Source organism: Triplophysa rosa, linkage group LG23 (assembly GCF_024868665.1).
Source record: "Triplophysa rosa linkage group LG23, Trosa_1v2, whole genome shotgun sequence".
Lineage (NCBI taxonomy): Eukaryota > Metazoa > Chordata > Actinopteri > Cypriniformes > Nemacheilidae > Triplophysa > Triplophysa rosa.
The window spans coordinates 3,243,638-3,257,961 of NC_079912.1; positions in this window are offsets into that span (position 1 = coordinate 3,243,638).

Below are 14,324 nucleotides of genomic sequence, written 5' to 3' on the forward strand. Positions count from 1 at the left end.
AGCTCCTCCACCGTCCACCAGCCTTGTGGGCAAGCGGGGGAGGCGAGCATCCTGGGGGTCCACCTCCGAGGAGTCCCAGCCGGAACCAGCCATGCCTCCTACATCCTTCCTTCAGCCGACCTCCAGGCGGGTGGCTCGGCTGAAGAAGAAGAGGCAGCGGCGGGCAGCGCGGGCTCCTTCCAGTCCGGTGTCCAGTCTGGTGTCCAGTCCTGTGTCCAGTCCGGTGCAGCCGGCGTCCAGTCCGGTGCAGCCGGCGTCCAGTCCGGTGCAGTCGGCGTCCAGTCCGGTCCAGCCGGCGTCCAGTCCGGTGATCCAGCCGGCGTCCAGTCCAATGTCCAGTCCGATGTCCCAGCCAGCCTTCCAGCTGGCGTCAAGCCCTGTCCAGCCGGCCTTCCAGCCGGCGTCAAGCCCTGTCCAGCCGGCCTTCCAGCCGGCATCAAGCCCTTTCCAGCCGGCCTTCCAGCCGGCCTTCCAGCCGTCCAGCCGGCCTTCCAGCCGGCGTCAAGCCCTGTCCAGCCGGCCTTCCAGCCGGCGTCCAGTCCGTGTCCAGCCGGCGCTCCAGCCGGCGTCAAGCCCTTCAGTCCGGTACTTCCAGCCGGCGTCAAGCCCTGTCCAGCCAGCCTTCCAGCCGGCGTCAAGCCCTGTCAGCGCCTTCCAGCCGGCGTCAAGCCCTGCCCAGCCGGCCTTCCAGCCGGCTCAAGCCAGCCTTCCAGCCGGCCCTAGTCCGGCAGCCAAGCCGACTCCCGGGAGACCCCCAGGGCAAAGACTGTCCCCCCCAGGATCTCCCCCTAAGTCCCCCAGGACTCCGCGCCCTCGAGCGCAGCCAGGGACTGGGACTGTTCCCCCTTCTCCCCTCCCCCATGGACTGCCTCCCTATGGCCAGTGGTTTGGCCCCTCCCCCCTCTCCCTTGTTTGTTATTTTTGTTAAGTCACCCCAGTCCTGTAGTCTTGTTGTCCTGTCTACCCCTTGTCATGTTCACCATGTTTGTCTGGTTTTTGTCTTTGTCTCGGTCTGCCTTGTCTTGTCCGTCTACCCCTTGGTGAGCACCTGGAGGTGCTCATTAAAGGGGGGGCTTCTGTCATGGCTCTGCTTCATTTAGTCATGTTTTTCTTGGTCCTGTAGCAGAGTCATGACAAAGCCTTTGGTTATGTGTGGAGAGAAACATTATTGTCCTTTTGACAATAATATACGTTCTCTCCAGTGTCTCGTCTCTGTTCCCGCCATCTCATTTCCTCGTTATCTTTCCCTGAGTGTTTAATTACCCACACCTGCCCTGTGTCGTTATCCTTTGTTTGTCTTCCCTTTAAATACCCTCTTGTTTCTTTGTCTTGTGCGTGTGGATTGTACTCTGTACTACGTCGTGTTGTGTGTCCGTTCGTGCGCCAGTCCTCTTAGTGAGTTTTGCTGTGCCTTTGTATTGTTTTATTGTGCTTGTTCCCTGCCTGTTAGTAGACGTTGTGTCATAGTTGTATTATTTTGTCCTTTTATTTTTGCCCCACCGAGGGAAGGGTTTTGTTTTCAGTTTTTGCCTTAGTCGTGTCCTTGTTACCCCCTCGTGGGTGTTTTGTTTCTGTTGTTTATTAAACTTATTCTGTTAACCCCTTCACTGCTTGCCTGCGCTTGGGTTCTTCCACCACGAGAATCGTGACTCATTATTATATATTACAACAATTTTAATATTATATTGGATTTCTAAATGTGCATGAAACACTTTACACCTTGGGTGTTGTGGGTGAGAAGTGTTCTAAGTTTTTTTTGTCAATAGATTATTTTTTTTTAATCGCGATTAACCGCACCCTTTTCATGCGATTAACTGTGATTAATCGCACATGTATAGTGCAATTAAACATACACCATTTATTTTGTTTAACATGTTTATTTCAGTGCTGTCAATCAATTAAAAAATTAACTTATACAGCTTTGATGTTTTTAAATATACCTTTACTTTCTAATAATTTCACATTTTATCTCCAAATTAATGTAGAAACAACACATTTCTTTAAAAGCATCATTTTATGAATGAAAGCCAACATTCTAATATTGTTGGCTTTGCAACTGATGGCTTTATTAAATATATATATATTTTTCTACAAATCAAATCCATTATAAATAATAAGTGTGCCCTTCCTACCTGTCTAACACGTAGGAAATATAAAGAAAATAAAGTTCTCAAACACTTTAGTCTTTACTACTAAATACATGAAATACAGAAGAATCCTCATTAAAGCTACAAAATCACATTGATTTCTTCTTTTCTTTTCTTTTTTGCTTTGATTAACATTAGTGACAGGAGTCACAGCAGCACGTTTAAGAATGCGGCCCCTTTAAGAGCTGCTACTCTAAGCAGGTCTAATGCGCTTCCTATTTTCACTACTCTTTGCATTCATTTAAGACTTTATTTAACTCGTTGAAGACTGTGCTTGCGAAAATACTAGACAAAATGTTATAACTTATGTGGTTGATATTGCTCAGTGTTTACCAGCCCAATTCCACCCTTAAAGGGATAGTTCACCCAAAAATTAAAATTCTGGCATCATTTACTCACCTTCGAGTTGTTCCAAACCTGTATAAATTTATTTGTTCTGATGAACACAGGGAAAGATATTTGGGAAAATGTTAGCAACTGACATTCCTGGGACATCATTGAATACCATATAGTTGGAAAAATTATTGTATCTTTTTTTGTTCTGTAGAACACAAAATGAGTTATTTTGACAAATTTAGGAAAGCAAACAGTTCTAGGGCACAAATGACTACCAAATTTTCATCTCTCTTTATGTTCAACTCAGAACAAAAAAATGTATACAGGTTTGGAACAACTTGGGGAGGACAGTATGACAGAATTTTCATTTTTGAGTGGAGTATCACTTTAAGTGTCTATGATTTTCTTGTCTGTATGGCTTATACAGCCCTCTTTCAATGTGACGTGCAATGTAAGGATTGTTTTCCAAGAAAACACAAAGCTCACATGATGCAGGGAGGAGGTGCATGTTGAAGTTTAATACACTGTAAAAGGTAATACCTTAGATCTACTCAATAAAATTATGGTAACAGATTACAAGCAATTATATAATTAAATACAACGTATTAGAAATGAGTAAATTTCAATCAATTTTATTGCTTAAAAGTTACACAATAAAATTGAGTAAATGCAAATTGTGACATAATAAAATTAACTTAAGGTTCCAAGGTCTACTTAATTAAATATGAATAACAAATAATCAAAAATAATAATTCGACTTTAAATATTATTCAAAGAAGGTAGAATTTACCTAAAAATGATTAGACACAAAAGGTTCTGAGGTGAATTTATCTTGGTCAAAACATTTGGAAGAAAAAGTCAGAAACACAGACATTAAATGAAAGAAGCAAAACATACATATAACTCCGTAAATAATAATAATAATAATAAATTAATTACTTCCCTTCTAACACTGTGGCCTAACCAGATGATACAAGAAGCCAGGACATTTAAAAAAGTGATTTGGCCGAAGCGGCTAGTAATTCGACTTTAAACAGCACGGAAAACATATACCCAGCTAACAAAAGTTTGTTATAAGAACTTTCCTTAGAGGTTTTTCATGCTTTTGAAAACATTTTAAAAACATTCAGTGTCCAGTTTTTTAATGTTTTAAGAACGTCCCCAGCTAACAAAAGTCACCATCATGGTGATCAGTGTTTTCTTGAGTTAGGCTCTTGATCCTTGACTTTTATAGGTTGTTTTATTAGCTTGCTGTATCGGTGTGCTTTTAAAGTACATTCGTTATGGCAATGCAGTGAGAAACTAATCGAGTGTTGATTGGGGATCATTAAAATCACCATCATGTTGTGGTTTGATTCACTGATTTCAACTCATTTGAGTGCTGTGCTGTTGATCATGAAAGAACACTATAAGATCAGGGAGTTTGAGTACATTTTGATATCTAGAAACATTTGTGAAAACCGGACGCAAATAATAACTTAATCTACAGCATAACTGCAACACACAGACATCAAGAATCAGTGTATGAACCTCAACAATTTGTCACCATTGTTGAGATCCATACACTGATTTTTGATGTCTGTGTGTTGCAGTTATGCTGTAGATTATGTTTTTATCAACAGAACAGCACTCAAATGAGATGAAATCATTGAATCAAACCACAACATGATGGTGTTTTAATGATCCCCAATCAACACTTGATTAGTTTCTCACTGCATTGGCATAACGAAAGCACACAGATACAGCAAGCTAATAAAACAACCTATAAAAGTCAAGGGTCAAGAGCCCAACTCAAGAAAACACTGATCACCATGATGGTGACTTTTGTTAGTTGGCGACGTTCTTAAAACATAAAAGACTGGACACTGAATGTTTTTAAAACATTTTCAAAAGCATGAAAACCTCTAAGGAAAGTTCTTATAACAAACTTTTGTTAGCTGGGCATATGTTTTTCCGTGCTGTTTAAAGCCGAATTACTAGCCGCTTCAGCGAAATCGCTTTTTTAAATGTCGTGGCTTCTTGTATCATCTGGTTAGGCCACAGTATTAGAAGGGAAGGAATTAATTTGTTATTATTCTTATTTACAGAGTTATATGTGTTTTGCTTCTTTCGTTTAATGTCTGTGTTTCTGACTTTTTCTTCCAAAAGTTTTGACCAAGATAAATTCACCTCAGAACCTTTTGTGTCTGATCATTTTTAGGTAAATTCTACCTTCTCTGAATAATATTTAAAGTTGAATTATTCTTTTTGATTATTTGTTGTTAATATTTAATTAAGTAGACCTTGGAACCTTAAGTCAATTTTATTATGTCACAATTTGCATTTACTCAATTTTATTGCGTAAATTTTAAGCAATAAAATTGATTGAAATTTACTCATTTCTAATAAATTGTATTAAATAATGTATTAATAAAATTGCTTGTAATCTGTTGCCATAATTTTATTGAGTAGATCTAAGGTATTACTTTTTACATTGTAGGTTTGGGGTTTGTTCAGAGGACTAACTCTGATATGAGCAATAAACACCACTGAATACATTCAAATGTTTCTATGTGTGTGTGTTATTTGTAAAAAAGGAAACAATACTAAGTATCACAATGTTTTTACACATGCTTATTGAGAAATCAAAATATAATAGACTTATCCGCTTTCCATGGATTATGCCTTACAATGACACATTGTTAAACTGTTCAAAGTGGCTAAGGAAGTTTGTTTAGTTTTGCTCCAGGCTAGCACTGTGCTCCTGGTGACTGGAACTGTGTAACGTCATACCACTTTAATGTGGCTTTGATTGACAGCTGGCGGATTGGCATTCTGAGCTGGAGGGTGTATGGGGGTGGGTATCTTTAGCTGGCACAGCGGGACTTTGGAATTTGAAGATGACAGATTTCATGAAAGACACATTGGTTCTCTCACACTCATAAAAACAGAAGAATGAATTGTGTGGTCAGGAAGGAAAATTAAAAAAATAAAGAAGGGAAATGAAATTAAAGAGCTCAGTGACAGCACAAAACATGCGTATATGATGTTTTATGACTTGCCAGAAGATTTTAGCACCTGAGGTGCTAAAAAAAGTCAGAGTTACGGTTCAATCAGCAGCCTAAGCAGGTTGCTGTTGGAACGGACAGGTATAGGCACGGTGGAGGAAAATAGCTTTAGATAAAAGATTTCCATGCTCTGGTCCAAAATCTAGTGGGTTGTCTTGCTTTTTGATGTCTTACAGTCGCCTTGTGTTTAGATGCACCACATTGAAATGGATCATTGAAAAGGTCTTGTAAAAACGTTTTACTATTCAATCCACAGTCTATAAAATACAATGGCCATGATGCAAGACTCTGTTTAAACAAGTAAATGCACCACAGTCCAGCCAGCCCAGTACTGGGCCTGAACGCACCTGTGTTTGGATATAATCACAATGTTTTCAGATGGCATTTCATCTGTGGTTTCTTATGAGTTCATCATTACACTGTTGATGTTTCTGAGGTCTGAAAAACGCTCCCACACACAAAAAAGTGACTACATTTTTTACAGCCCTAACTAAAGGTAATGAAGTGGTTGTATAAGTAACTAAAGGGAATGATGGTTTAATATATCAAAACAGATATAATAAATCAGTTTACTTGTACAACAGCATTTTTTTATGTATTTCCTTTATCTCCCGATTACACCACATTGTGCATTGAGGAAAATGTATACATTGAGGCGCAGAAAAAAATAAGAGATAATTCTAAATTTTCATTTAATCAGCATTCATAGATGTATTGTGGCCAGTCTAATGTCTGTTGAATTTCAATAAAATCAAACCTCAGGAGGGACAAAGTAATCCAATAGCAATGTGAAAGACTGACAGCATGACAAGACATGAAAACTGAGGAAATTGAGGTTATCACATAAAATTATTTTTTAAACATTTCCTAAATACATATAAAAAATGACTGTTGTATTGCTTAAAACTGAATATGAACTTGTTTTCTTTGATGTATTTGAGGTCTGAAAAAATACAGAGCATCTTTTTCTGTTATTTTCACCTGTTTCTCCAGTTTTCTTTTTCTGTAAATAAATGCAAACAGAAACAATATTTTTATTTGACATTTGGGAAATTTATTGTTAGTAGTTCACAGAATGAAACAAAAATGATTATTTAACCCAAACACATACCTAGAAATAGTTCATTCAGAAAAATAAATACTTTTGAATAATAATTTTCTCTCAATATTTTTCCACAGCTGTATATGTATCAAATTGGTTTTCTCTGAATTATTTACTTTTGTCCTTTACAGTGGATTGAAACCCCAAAGAAATGTTGTGGGTTAAATCAAATTTAAGTAATGTCATGACAAAACAAAAGAAACAAAATTGCATGCAGATCTGTGGTGAAAAGAAGAAATTATAATTATACAAATGCAATAACATTATATTAACGTTGTGATGATTTAGACAGCTTTACAAATCAAATATGAGACATTTCACCATTGAAGAATTCATGTTAGCCCTTAAAAATACATGCTGCAACTATACCTTTTTATTTTAAATCTTTCCTAATACTTTTCTGTAAATAAACCTTTGTTTTACAAACTGATGGACTAATCAAAATGGTTTTTAGTATTAATCAATATCTTCAAATGACAGATGATGTCCACATTGCTTAAACCCTTTTAATAATAGCATGTTTAAACGTACGGTTAAGTGTTTTAAGCGTGGCATCTTTACACTGCTTCTTGTGTTGTACAGTACAGCTGAAAAAAGTTGTGTAATATTCAAAGTGTCCTCACAGAATGTAAACAGACACAGCTTTGAGAGATAGACTCCTCTCACGTGTATCCACCCCCTTTCAACTTAATAACCATCTGCATCTGTACACATCTCTCTGCCTACAGCATGGAGTTTGTGTACAATTACATATAGTTTAATATATCTGCCGTGCACCTTTAAACAAGCGTCCTCGGTGCAGGAGGTGATTTGTCTTTCGCAGCCATTACTCCATTGTACATCTTGATAGCCACAGATTGCTCGCAGCCATGTTTAACCATTAAATAGTGTATTATTATTTCACATAAATCAAGCAGGGACATGGGGGGGGATTCATAAATTTTACATTTCACACGGACAGTATTTTAAAGCCTTCTCCATCTCACGGTGGGACATCAGAGCGGAGAGCCATCTACACACACACAGTATCACAATGAGAAAAAATATTCAAAATCATTTTATGAAGTGTAAATTTAAGTGCCAACCACTTCTAGAAACTGTAAAGGGTTCAGTGTGTTAGTGTATCCATATGAAATCATAAATTATTTATAAAATTATCTCTTAAAACACTTCAAACTATTTCTTTCGATTTTATGAGTTCAACTGATGGTCTCTAATGATTTGTATTTAAATGTTAATAATGAATGCAACATATAACGTTTTATATTTATGTGCTTAAATTCACAAGACCATTGTATTAGAATGTCTCCCTGATAGTAGTTCACAAAAATGACCTCCTACAGTACATGTCAGTTAAAAGCATGTAAACTAAGCATTACATTGTATGTTATGAATGTTGATCAGATTTATTTGCGGTTTTCCTGCAATTTTCTTAGAAACATATATATATATATATACTGTATATATGGTAAATATACTACATTTCATTACATATAAAATATAGATAAAATATTGAAGCTGTAATAGATTTGATATAGATATTATGTAGTATAACAGCGTTTGTTGTACAGTACTAAGCACACTGAATATATAACATACACTTATCATACACCCAGTCAAAAATGGGACAACATGGGTGATAAACTGAAAATGTTAATACTAAAATGCAAGGGAGGAGAAAAAATTACATATGTTTTATTGTGGATGTTTTCAAACATATGTTATCCTATATTTATATAATAAACAATTCTACATTTACATTTACATTTAGTCATTTAGCAGACGCTTTTATCCAAAGCGACTTACAGATGAGGTAAACAATGTAAGCAATTGGAACAACATAAGGACAACAAAAAGCATAAGTGCCATAAAAAACTGGTCTCATATAGCAGTATACAGAGCTAAGTCCTTTTTCTTTTAAAGAGTAGAAAAGAGATGTGCTGAGTCACAATTTAGTGTCCAATATAAATTATGTCTAAATGCAAATTACTGTATTTAGTTCATTTTACTCAGAGATATAAATAAGTTTTATCTCGCTCATGTAGCTCACCATTATATTTTGATTTTAAATGTAAAAGTTTAATTACATCATAATACATCATACAATAACAGGAAACAAATGTGTTACTATGTTGTTAAGACAACAACAACTAAAAGAAAGTGCTCAGATAAAAAAAGGAAATGACGGCTCCCACTACAAAAGTTCTCAGTGTAAAGTATTCCACATTCAGCGTGTGTAATGTTATGGAGGTCTGATACAAGAACCCTTTGGTGTCAAAGCTGACGAAGTATAGTGGGCAGCAGAAGAATGTGTGTATGTTGTGTGTGTGTTAGTCTATAGGCCTGTCTGTCTTTGTCTTTCATCTCTGTAGGGCAGATGCTTTCCTCCTGACAGGTGCTGGCAGCTCCGTTTGCTCACATGTTCCTGTGGGTTTCATGTCTCCTGACACTGGCTTTATCCTCTGGCATCCCGCACGGATCTTGATCACAGTCTCTCTATAACTTCCACTGGGTTAAATACCTGCGAGGGTAAAAGTAAGTTCAACTAAATCAACATCAGCAGACACATCTATTCTTACCTGTCCATATTTTCCAATGTGAACTGCTGAAAGAATCATATTCTTTTTATTACTGACTGCTGTAGATTCTGGTGAAGGTGTATCTCCACTCTATTGAAATCTGCGTAATGGTTTATTGACAGGACTGAAGTATCCGGGCAAACGGTGAGTAGCGGTATGGCTTTTGTTGCTCCCATAGCCCATAGAGTATAGTCATTTTTAGCGAGGAACTCATCTGCACCATTCACATTCAAATCAGGTGCTCGTGAGGGGATATGTGATAAGACAATTCTGGTAAAGAAAAGAGGTGAGTAAAACAGTATAGAGCATTATAGAGACCATCATATCACAGAGACTTGAAAAAGAGTAATTTTGACTTGAACTGTAAACAACATCACCACATGGCAACACATTAAAAACCAATGAGAATAGCTCAACGACTGCATAGTAACGCCATGGCAACCCATAGCTTTATGGCAGCAAGTACCACTCACAGTTTCTTCAGGAAAGTTCTCAAAATGCTATATTCTTATGATAATTGTTGTGGTTATTGAACGTTGTGTAGACAATATTATTTCGTTTGAGTTAACATTACAGCACATTGACTCATGACTTTGATAATGACCCAACCATCTCTTGAACTTGAAACCTGAAAGATCTCAAGATTAATGGATTTGTGGTGTAGCACATCTAAACTACATTTTATGTTTGACACATAAACATTAATAGCAAAAAGTTTTCAAAATCGCTTTATTTAAGTCATAATTAATAAAAAGGACACATTTTTTAGTAAAAGAGAACATAAATCAAATAGTATTTTTTACTTCAACACTATACACACTCACACACCGCACACAAAACAATCTTACAGATCAGCATTAATTAGCATCTCCTGCGTTATCTCATGCTTCCTTTCTGCCCTTTGGTGAAATGTGTCTTGGCAGGCATGATCTCATTTAAGTTTGTTTTCCTCTCTCCAGGACCGCATTCGAGATGGTTCCAATTTCCAACCCATTCTCTAATTTTCAACTCCAGTGACAGACAGCGCGTGCTGAAAGAGTGGTTTAGCTCAAGTAAAGCATTGGTAAGTGATGAGTTTAAATGCTGCATGACGTTAAAATGTTTGTTCATTTTTGATCGACATGAACGCATCTGTAATGTCCAGAAAATGCTGGTTTATTGTGTTATATGTACAGTACAGCAGCTGACATAACCCGTTTATCTCTTGACAATCTAACTCATGTCACATGTGTAGTTTATATGTATGAAGTTTTTGTCAGATGTTTATATAATGTGAATGACTTGAATGTAAAAGTCAACAAGACAAGAAGTGATGTAAATAGTCTGTTCTGTTATTGAAAACATTTATGTATGTATAAAAGGTTATGTTATTTTTAATTTATCTTTTATTTGCTGAGAGTGTTAATCTACAGTATGTATCTGATGTACATTTTATGAATGCTGCTGAAAAAATACTAAATATTGATTTGTATTTAATTTATTTGCACATTTATATTTAATTTATTAATTGATTTAAATATAATTTAGGTAGATGATATATATTGGATGATGATATACGTATTGGCTCTTATGTGTTGTCTATGGTGTTTATATTTAGATGTTTTTATGTCTTAGCAAACAAATGTCATGTAAACTATAATTGTTAGACTTTGCTTTTCTTGGGCTTGAATTACATTTTTATGTCAAAAATATGATTTACATGATCTTAACATCATTTTATAAAAATCCGTATTGTACATAAGGATTGACAAGTATAAAACGGGTTTCCCCATGCTTCCTCATGCCGGTTTATGTTGTTTAAGCTTTATATTTGTCAAACATGTATCTGATTTACCATATAACTTTATAAAACATGTCTATGTCTCTTCATGTCTACGAGGACCAAACATATTTAATTACCAGAAAGAATGTGAGGTACAACATTTCAAAAGTGTTTCCACATTTCAGATCCAGCCCGCCATCATAAATCTTGTTTGAATTTCCATCTCAATCTGATTATTGCAGCCGGGACTGGGGGATAATAATCTGAGGTCACAATTCTCAAAATCTAACAAATGATTGATTGACTCTAAAGCATGTGTAATATGTGGATAATAGTGAATACATTATTATTTCACTATATAACAGAGTCTATGATTTGAAAACTACTGACACAAATGACTATTCATGATTTCACTGTAACTCAAGACAGATGCACCTACAGATTTTATTGTTACTGTCTGTGATAAATGTACATGCCAGAGTCAAAAAGACCCAGCATTTTAAATTCTCATGAATATTGCCCTGTAAGAAAGCCAGGCTCATGAAATAACCCGTGAGCCCAGCAAGTCTCTGACATGATGGTTACATGTGAGCATCGGGTGCGTTTTGGCTGGATTCTGATTTGTGCATCTGTCTGTTTAGTGATGGATGTCTGTCCGTTGGCTTAGCAGCCTCATTTGACTCCCCTCGTAATTGAAAACTTGGCTTTGTTGTTTAGGGATTTGTGCTCTATAAAACATCTCCAAAACAGGAAAAGCAATAGTGAGAATAGAGCCGGAGTATAATTAATTTTGCGACTATTATTGCAGGAGGAAGAATTCTAATCAGTTACAGATTCCTTCCTGTTTGGGTAGCGTGACCATAACCAATTACATGTGAACTCTGAGTTACAGTTTCACTTCCTGTGCTACTCCATGAGTGAGTGGACGGCACAGCGCACACGCTGAAACACACACACGCATGCATGCACGCACACGCAAAGAGAGAGAGAGAGAGAGAGAGAGAGAGAGAGAGAGAGAGAGAGAGAGAGAGACAGAGAGAGAGAGAGAGAGAGAGAGAGAGAGAGTATAGGACAGTATAACTGTAGAAACAAAGGACATGCTACAACAACATTGGGTCTGTGTTACTACTTGAACAAGTCTAGTAAAACTAGTAAAAGAAAGCAAAATATTAATAATGTGTTAATATTATGAATAATATACAATAATACGCTTAATATCAATATCAAATTAACGCTAAGATCAATTCAACATTTTTGTCTTACCCACTTATAGTTTCTTATAGCTTTTTTTTGCAAACATGTTCTGTCTATTGGTTTTGTTTAGAGACCAAATGTATTTACTGTATAACTGCAACAATGTAAAATCAATCACTCACAACAAGTAAACTATTAAAATTAGTTGCATAGACCTGGTCAATATGCTAATTTATAGAGATGACTTTAACTGAATAGCAAAACATAATAAGTGTGATTTTTGGTGTGATCTGTGTATTACCATATTACTTTCATATAATAACTGTTTGACTATTGTTTATTCTTTCCTATGAACTGAATGGAAAAACAGCAACACAGTCAGATTTTAACCCAAATAGAATCACGAAACACATTGCAGGAGAAATTCACAAAACCAAAACAAATCTCATGAACATACCTTCATTTCTATTCACAAACCTAGTGCATTTTAATGTCTTGCCTTTAGGGAAATTAAAATCATTATATTAAGCATTACTTGTTTAAAAAAATGATTTATTTTGTTTATTAATCTGGATAATTAAGGGGAACAACATGAATGTGATAATGTGATGATTTAATATGAATGAATGGGTAACAATTTACTTAAGTAAAGTTTCACCTAATGCTTTAACTCACACAAAATACAATAATAAAAACAGATGCTATTAATCAAAAACATATTAACCAATACATTTTAGACATTGTCAGCTTGGTGGATTAACAGAAGCAACTGCGTGTCAATTTAACAAACCACCATCAGCTTTGTTAATGAATAATGCATGACATCTGTTTTTAACATTTTATATTCAATAAGTAAAAAATATTATTATTGCTTTATTAAAGTTCAGTTCATAGGAGTGTATTTTTCTATTTCACAACTTGTGACCTTGTCTGTGAAAACCCAGCTATTAACCCAGCCAAGGGTATTTTTATTTATGATGCTCGATATCTTATGAGAGGTTTTCACAGAATGGGTCACATTTTATTAGCCTGTATCAGTGGATCTCAATTAATGGGTCAAGTTTCAACAATTGACCAATATCGTGATGCAAATCATCTGTCACTTGATAGCAAAGATGATAAGTGTATGCAGTCATTTTTATTTTCATTCATCAAACAATGGTGCAATGGTTCATTGCTACTTGGTGTCCAATTTGAAATGCAGGACCTTAAGCGATGCTACTCAAAGAAGGAACATTTTGTATATCAAAAATGAGGGTTAGGAGGGAAGACTTCTTCCAAAGTCCTCCAATATAAGCAACAGAATTAACACAAGACGAAGCATCAGGCTGAATGACAATGTTAAACCACTCTGATAAGCGTCTCTGTGAAAATGATGGCGATTCAACGCGGTTTCACCAAGGTTTTATTTCCTCTCATAGCTCAAGTGGAGGCCGACGGGCTCACGGCACGCCAAGACTAACAAACACGTCTATTTATTCTATTTAAGTAATGACTTATATAGTGTATTACATGGAGAGGCTGCTGTATAAAATACTCATAACATGAAAAATGGAGTAATTTCCGATGCATTGTGGGCGAACATGAAAACCCAAGCCACTAAACTAATACAAGCACAATTGTCCCCCCGTCCTGGTCAGGATCATTTTCCAAACAAACAGTATTCCTGGAAGAATTGATTCATTTAGACGGTACATTGATCACCTACATTGCCTGCAGTAAGGAGATGGCTTTACAAGCAATAAAATGAGGGACAATTATATTATTTTAGTGAAATAAGACAAAGTGCAGGCGCAGAATGCCAATAGCAAAATGACTGCATTGTAGGCCAGTGGTAGTATGTTTGTGTGTGTGTGTGTGTGTGCGTGTGTGTGCGTGCTTGTGTGTGTGCGTGTGTGTGTGCGTGTGTGTGTGTGTGTGTGTGTGTGTGTGTGTGTGTGCGTTGTGTGTGCGTGTGTGTGTGTGTGTGTGCGTATGTTTGGTTCTCAAGTGGCATGATAATCCACTAAAGTTTTTCAGCTCCGTTTCCAGCTGCAATCAGAGAATGGCGGCTCACCTCTGATTATGCTCATTTATAAAAACATCCTGCAGAAATGGCAGCCCTGGGCTGATAGAGTATAAAGATGCTGATCAGAACTGCAGCTAAATAGACTGCAC